We start from the raw sequence: 8,992 nt of genomic DNA, 5'->3' as shown, positions 1-8,992 counted from the left end.
CGAGGATGAAAGATTTGTGGATGAGGATATTGATACTGAAGGACTAGGAAGAAAAAAAAAAAGGCGATTGCATAGGAAGTGATTCAGATGTTTTTAGACACATTTACTAGGATCATTCTGGGAAATCCCTTATCTGCCTATTGTGTTGCTAGTGTTTTAGTGAGTTAAATAGTACCTGATAGTCGGAGGGGTGTGTCCACGGGTGTGTTGACGCCAGTGTCTGAGGGAAGTCACGGCAGCTGCATGGACGGCGCAAGCGCCACTAATCTCCGGTAAGAGGCGACTTTTTACCACAATTTTCTCACCGAAACCTGCCGGTTGACAAGTGCTCAGGATCCATGTTCGCTTGACCGCTCTGATCCATAGTAAAGCTTCACCTCCGGGAATTTTAAACAAGGAAACACCGTGTGTTTGTGTGGCTAAAGGCTAAATCTTCCCACCTCCATCTTTCTACTTTGACTTCTCCATTATTAATTAAACAAATTGCAAAAGATTCAGCAACACAGATGTCCAAAATACTGTGTAATTGTGCGATGAAGAGAGACGACTTTTAGCCTTAAGTGGTGCTGGCTAATATGTCCCCTCCAACCAATAACGTCACAAACACGCGTCAACATAAGCGTCATCATTCCGCGACGTTTTCAACAAGAAACTCTGTGGGAAATTTAAAAGTGCAATTTAGTAAACTAAAGCGGCCGTATTGGCATGTGTTGCAATGTTAATATTTCATTATTGATATATAAACTATCAGACTGCGTGGTCGCTAGTAGTGGCTTTCAGTAGGTCTTTAAAGGCCTAATGGCTCAAACCAGCCGTCCCTTATTGATTCTTTCCGGGTATAAATTTCTGCTAATTAGAAACCCATTCATCCATCCATCTTCTTCCGCTTATCCGAGGTCGGGTCGCGGGGGCAACAGCCTAAGCAGGGAAGCCCAGACTTCCCTCTCCCCAGCCACTTCGTCTAGCTCTTCCCGGGGGATCCCGAGGCGTTCCCAGGCCAGCCGGGAGACATAGTCTTCCCAACGTGTCCTGGGTCTTCCCCGTGGCCTCATACCGGTTGGACGTGCCCCAAACACCTCCCTCGGGAGGCGTTCGGGTGGCATCCTGACCAGATGCCCGAACCACCTCATCTGGCTCCTCTCGATGTGAAGGAGCAGCGGCTTTACTTTGAGTTCCTCCCGGATGGCAGAGCTTCTCACCCTATCTCTAAGGGAGAGACCCAAACTCATTTCGGCCGCTTGTACCCGTGATCTTATCCTTTCGGTCATGACCCAAAGCTCATGACCATAGGTGAGGATGGGAACGTAGATCGACTGGTAAATTGAGAGTTTTGCCTTCCGGCTCAGCTCCTTCTTCACCACAACGGATCGGTACAACGTCCGCATTACTGAAGACGCCGCACCGATCCGCCTGTCGATCTCACCATCCACTCTTCCCCCACTCGTGAACAAGACTCCTAGGTACTTGAACTCCTCCACTTGGGGCAGGGTCTCCTCCCCAACCCGGAGATGGCACTCCACCCTTTTCCGGGCGAGAACCATGGACTCTGACTTGGAGGTGCTGATTCTCATTCCGGTCGCTTCACACTCGGCTGCGAACCGATCCGGCGATAAATCAAACATTTCTATAGCAAGAGTATAAAAAAATGTGTTTGCAAACTTGTCAATAGGGTTATCAACATTAGGAGAGCTCTCTAGACATGAAATAACACCATTTAATCATCTTATTAACACTGCAGTATAGTAATGCTGTCTGAGGCTAGGCCAATCATTGGCCACGATACTGAACAGTGCTCTTTGATTGGTTTGGTCTCCTTGAGTAGCCAATACTATTGTATTTGTATTAGCAATGTCCGATAACATCAGACTGCCAATATTATCGGCCGATAAATGTTTTAAAATGTAGGATCGGTTTTGAAATTATCGGTATCAGTTTAAAAAAGTAAAATTCATGACTTTGTAGAACGCCGCTGTGTACACGGACGTAGGGAGAAGTACGGAGCGCCAATAAACCTTAAAGGCACTGCCTTTGCATGCTGGCCCAGTCACATAATATCTACATTATTTCACTCACACAAGTGAATGCATAGCATACTTGGTCAACAGCCATACAGGTCACACTGAGGGTGGCTGTATAAACAACTTTAACACTGTTACAAATATGTGAACCCACACCAAACAAGAATGACAACACATTTAGGGAGAACATCCACACCGTAACAACATAAATAGAATAGAAAGTACTTTATTGATCCCTGGGAGAAATTCAGCACCACAGTTCGCTCACAACGGACAATAATAATAATAAATAATATATAACGTATATATATATAGTATAAATATATTCTACATTTAAGTGCAGTCAAGGAACATATGCATTATACAGTCTGATGGTTGTCAGTATGAAGGACCTCCTGTGTCGTTCCGTGTTACATTTTGGGAGTCTGAGCCTTCCACTGAACGTGCTCATTCCCTCCGCAAGTTCCGACCGAGTGTTGTGGGTGGGAGGTGTTGTCCATAGTGGCTAAGAGTTTTGCTAGACTTCTCCTTTCTGACGCCACCGCCAGAGAGTCCAGCTCCACTTCCACCACGTTACTGGCCTTCTCTACCAACTTGTCCAGTCTGTTTCTGTCCCTCGCTCTCAGGCCACTGCCACGGCGTACAAGAAGGTGCCCGCCACCACCGACTCGTAGAACATCTTCAACATCTTTGTACAGACGTTGAAGGATCCTAGCCTCCTTAGGAAGTAAGGCCCTCCGGTAGAGGCCCTCAGCGTGTTTTGACCCATTCAGCTTGTTGTCCATGTGTATTTATAAGCCTCAACCATGTCCACATTGACCCTCCTGATGGAAACAGGGGTCGCCGGAGTACTCCTCCTCCTTCCCAGGTCCACAACCAGCTCCTTGGTCTTCGTCACATTAAGCTGAAGGTGGTTCTTTCCAAACCATGTGACAAAGTCCTCCACCAATGCCCTGTATTCCTCATTATCACCATCCTCAATACGCCCCACTATCGCCGAGTCATCAGAAAACTTCTGAAGGTGGCAGGACTCGGATTGATTGATGGGGAAATCGTCGCTTTCTCGGTCCGAATCGCTCTTGCTGCTGGTGGCCATGATTATAAACAATGTTCAGATGTGAGGAGCTCCACAACCCGTGACGTCACGCGCACATCGTCTGCTACTTCCGGTACAGGCAAGGCTTTTTTATTAGCGACCAAAAGTTGCGAACTTTATCGTGGATGTTCTCTACTAAATCCTTTCAGCAAAAATATGGCGAAATGATCAAGTATGACACATAGAATGGACCTGCTATCCCCGTTTAAATAAGAACATCTCATTTCAGTCGGCCTTTAAATGCATGTTTGTAGTAATAAATATGGTAACATTTTAACATAATGTTTGTGTTCAATTACAACACTTCTTACCAATAATGCGAATTCTTGAACAGGCGCGGTAGAAAAACGGATGGATGGATTAAAAATGCATGAGAATGTTTTATATTTTGAACGTTATTTTTAACACTGTGGAATTATTCATTACTTATCGTGTTAAGCAATGTCAGCTAAGATTTATCTAAGAGCCAGATCGGGCTCGAGAGCTATAGGTTCCCTTCCCTTGTATTAGAGTCAACATTCCAACTTTTGTTAGATTTTTCTGTTTGCTCTTTTATTCTATATTTTGTTAGTTTGTAATAGTATATTAGGAAAGCCGTAAAAAAAAAAGCTGACTCGAGTACCTATGAGTCATTCACTCAAGTGAATTTATTGCTTTACCCCAGGGGTGTCCAAACTTTTTCCACAGAGGGCCGCACACGGAAAAATTTAAGCATGCGGGGGCCATTTTGATATTTTTCATTTTCAAACCATAACAAAATATATGGATTTTTTTTTTTAATCCTGAGGGCTCCTGGGGAGTATAGAGGGTCTCAGTCACTAAAATGTTAAATATAAGTCAAATTATTATTATTTTTTTAAATTTAATGCTTACAGTAAATCTCTATATCAACTTGAGGTTGATATAAAGTAAACAAATAAGGTTTTATGCCTTTTCTGTCAAATACATCTTTGTTTTTTATAGTAAAACTGAAATATGCAGTATTTAGATAGATAGATAGATAGATAGTTAAATAGATAGATAGAGAGAGAGAGATAGATAGATAGTTAAATAGATGGATAGAGAGAGAGAGAGATAGATAGATAGTTAAATAGATAGATAGATAAATAGATAGATAGAGATAGATAGATAGTTAAATAGATAGATGGATAGATAGAGAGAGAGATAGATAGATAGTTAAATAGATAGATAGATGGATAGTTAAATAGATGGATAAATAGAGAGAGAGAGATAGATAGATAGTTAAATAGATAGATAGATGGATAGATAGATAGATGGATAGATGGATAGATAGTTAGATAGATAGATAGATGGATAGTTAAATAGATAGATAGATAGATAGATAGATAGATAGATGGATAGTTAAATAGATAGATAGATGGATAGATAGATAGATAGATATATAGATAGATGGATAGATAGTTAGATAGATAGATAGATAGATGGATAGTTAAATAGATAGATGGATAGTTAAATAGATAGATAGATAGATAAATAGTTAGATAGATAGATGGATAGTTAAATAGATAGATAGATGGATAGTTAGATAGATAGTTAAATAGATAGATAGATAGATATATAGATAGATGGATAGATAGTTAGATAGATAGATAGATAGATAGATGGATAGTTAAATAGATAGATGGATAGTTAGATAGATAGATAGTTAAATAGATAGATAGATAGATAAATAGTTAGATAGATAGATGGATAGTTAAATAGATAGATAGATGGATGGATAGTTAAATAGATAGATAGATAGATAGATGGATAGTTAAATAGATAGATGGATAGATAGTTAGATAGATAGATAGATGGATAGATAGTTAGATAGATAGATAGTTAAATAGATAGATAGATAGATAGTTAGATAGATAGATGGATAGTTAAATAGATAGATAGATAGATAGATGGATGGATAGTTAAATACATAGATGGATAGTTAAATAGATAGATAGATAGTTAAATAGATAGATAGATGGCTAGTTAAATAGATAGATAGATGGATAGATAGTTAGATAGATAGATAGTTAAATAGATAGATAGATAGATAGATAGTTAGATAGATAGTTAAATAGATAGATAGATAGATGGATGGATAGTTAAATAGATAGATAGATAGATAGTTAAATAGATAGATAGATAGTTAGATAGATAGATAGATAGATGGATAGTTAAATAGATAGATAGATAGTTAAATAGATAGATAGATAGATAGATGGATAGTTAAATAGATAGATAGATAGATGGATGGATAGTTAAATAGATAGATGGATAGTTAAATAGATAGATGGATAGTTAAATAGATAGATAGATAGATAGATGGATAGATAGTTAGATAGATAGATAGTTAAATAGATAGATAGATAGATAGTTAAATAGATAGATAGATAGATAGATAGATAGATAGATGGATAGTTAAATAGATAGATAGATAGATAGATGGATGGATAGTTAAATAGATAGATAGATAGATAGATAGTTAAATAGATAGATAGATAGTTAGATAGTTAGATAGATAGTTAAATAGATAGATAGATAGATAGATGGATGGATAGTTAAATAGATAGATAGATAGATAGATGGATGGATAGTTAAATAGATAGATAGATAGATAGATAGATAGATAGTTAAATAGATAGATAGATAGATAGATGGATGGATAGTTAAATAGATAGATAGATAGATAGTTAAATAGATAGATAGATAGATAGATGGATAGTTAAATAGATAGATAGATAGATAGTTAAATAGATAGATAGATGGATAGTTAAATAGATAGATAGATAGATAGATGGATAGTTAAATAGATAGATAGATAGATAGTTAAATAGATAGATAGATGGATAGTTAAATAGATAGATAGATAGATAGATGGATAGTTAAATAGATAGATAGATAGATAGATAGATGGATAGTTAAATAGATGGATAGTACTTTATTGATTCCTCCAGAAGAGTTCCATTATTTAGTAATTAAAGTCCTCAAAGATCAATAATTCAGGACATCATTGATTTTAATTATTTAATATTTTTGAGTAATCACAGTGAAAAGTTCAATAAAATCCTACTAAATATATTTGAGATCCGCAAGGTTCCCCACTCATAAAGTCATACATTTCTATTCGGGTTTTTTTTTCTTTTCTTTTAACACGATCAACTTCCCATATATCTGTCAATTTTAAGTTTGAACTAATACCGTATTTCCTTGAATTGCCGCAGGACAACACCCCCCCCCCCCCCCCCCCCTCTAGGGGACCGAAAGCAATGGATGTCGAGCGGGTCTAACATGATACTGTGAAAGTTCAATCCATAGTGGCTCCAACACAGCCACGAGAGTTCAGTTCAAAGCGGAACCAAGACAGCAGCGAGAGTCCCGTCCACAGGAAACCATCCCAAGCGGAGCCGGATCAGCAGCGTAGAGATGTCCCCAACCGATACACAGGCGAGCGGTCCATCCTGGGTCTCGACTCTGGACAGCCAGTACTTCATCCATGGTCATCGGGGGGGGGGGACATAGGAGAAAGAAAAGAAGCGGCAGATCAACTGGTCTAAAAAGGAGGTCTAAACCTTAATGTTTTTATATGGCAACCACATTTTTTCCATATAAAACATTTTAAAGTGATCATTTTTAAGTAATAATTCATTATAATATAGATTTTTTTTGTCCTTTTTTTTTTTTTGAGCAATGGAAAAAAAAGAAAATGAAGACAAAAGGAACAAAAAAAAACTGCCTGCATGGATCTTTGTGTCAACATTGCCACTTTTTCTCATTCGATTTCTCCTCATTCCACTTTTTTTAAATGTTTTTTTTTAATTTTTGCAATACTATCAATTTTGCAATTTTTCTAGAATGTGTGGCGGGCCGGTAAACGATTAGCTGCGGGCCACAAATGGCCCCCGGGCCGCACTTTGGACACCCCTGCTTTCCCGTAACAACGCGCATGCGCATTACATAACATCATCACTCTCCAGCTGAGCGAATTCCCTGCGATGATTTCGTCTGTGATTCAGGTAAGGCGTGAAGATTAAACAGTAACTAATGTTCCCCTTGTTTTGTTTTTAAAGTATCGGAACACGACACATTAAAATAAGTTGCGACATTTGTTTTATGGCGAGTTTTTCTCCCGACGCTCGGCCATTAAATGACCGAGCTAACGTTAGCCCGTGCTTATCGGGCTCGTCCAACCCGTGTAAATAAAAGTGTTTGCTAAATATAAAAATATATTGTCCCAAAACATTAATAAAGCTTATCGACAGTAATGTGAGTGAAAATCCTTTAAAGCAGGGGTCACCAAGCTTTTTGAAACCAAGAGCTACTTCTTGGGTACTGATTAATGCGAAGGGCTACCAGTTTGATACACACTTCAATAAATTGCCAGAAATAGCCAATTTGCTCAATTTACCTTCAATAAATAAATCTATATATATTAAAAAAAAATGGGTATTTCTGTCTGTCATTCAGCCGTACATTTTTTTTTCCTTTTACGGAAAGTTTTTTGTAGGGAATAAAAGATGAAAAAAACCCCACTAAACTGAACGGTTTAAAACACGAAAAAAATGAAAAAAATTTTTGGGAAACAGTTTATCTTATAGATTTATTTATTAAATGTAAATTGAGCAAATTGGCTATTTGTTTTTTAATTTTTGGGGTAAACATTCGAATTAGCTAGTTTTTCTCTTCATTTTTTTCGGTTGAATTGTGAATTTTATCCATCCATCCATCCATTTTCTACCGCTTAGTCCCTTTCGGGGACTTGTCCAGGGTGTACCCCGCCTTCCGCCCGATTGTAGCTGAGATAGGCGCCAGCGCCCCCCGCGACCCCGAAAGGGAATAAGCGGTAGGAAATGGATGGATGGATGGATAAAATTCACAATTCAACCGAAAAAAATGAAGAGAAAAACTAGCTAATTCGAATATTTCCCCCCAAAATTCAAAAACAAATAGCCAATTTGCTCAATTTACATTTAATAAATAAATCTATACATATAAGAAATGGGTATTTCTGTCTGTCATTTCGCCGTACATTTTTTTTTCCTTTTACGGAAAGTTTTTTGTAGGGAATAAAAGATGAAAAAAAACAAACACTAAACTGAACGGTTTAAAACACGAAAAAAAATTGAAACACAGTTTATCTTCAATTTTGACTCTTTAAAATTCACAATTCAACTGAAAAAAATGAAGAGAAAAACTAGCTAATTCGAATATTTCCCCCCAAAATTAAAAAAGAAAGCCAATTTGCTCAATTTACCTTTAATAAATAAATCTATATATATAAGAAATGGGTATTTCTGTCTGTCATTTCGCCGTACATTTATTTTTCCTTTTACGGAAAGTTTTTTGTAGGGAATAAAAGATGAAAAAAACCCACTAAACTGAACGGTTTAAAACACGAAAAAAATGAAAACAATTTTTTTGAAACAGTTTATCTTCAATTTCGACTCTATAAAATTAACAATTCAACCGAAAAAAATGAAGAGAAAAACTAGCTAATTCGAATATTTTCCCCCAAAAATTAAAAAAGAAATAGCCAATTTGCTCAATTTACCTTTAATAAATAAATCTATATATATATATATAAGAAATGGGTATTTCTGTCTGTCATTCAGCCGTACATTTATTTTTTCCTTTTACGGAAAGTTTTTTGTAGGGAATAAAAGATGAAAAAAACCCCACTAAACTGAACGGTTTAAAACACGAAAAAAAAAATAAAAAAATTGAAACATAGTTTTTCAATTCCGACTCTTTAAAATTCACAATTCAACCGAAAAAAATGAAGAGAAAAACTAGCTAATTCGAATATTTCCCCCAAAAATTTAAAAAGAAATAGCCAATTTGCTCAATTTACCTTTAATAAATAAATCTATATATATAAGAA

Source organism: Nerophis ophidion, linkage group LG09 (genome assembly GCF_033978795.1).
Source record: "Nerophis ophidion isolate RoL-2023_Sa linkage group LG09, RoL_Noph_v1.0, whole genome shotgun sequence".
Classification (NCBI taxonomy): domain Eukaryota; kingdom Metazoa; phylum Chordata; class Actinopteri; order Syngnathiformes; family Syngnathidae; genus Nerophis; species Nerophis ophidion.
The sequence above is the reverse complement of the archived record's forward strand: the minus strand, read 5'-3'. Positions refer to the sequence as shown.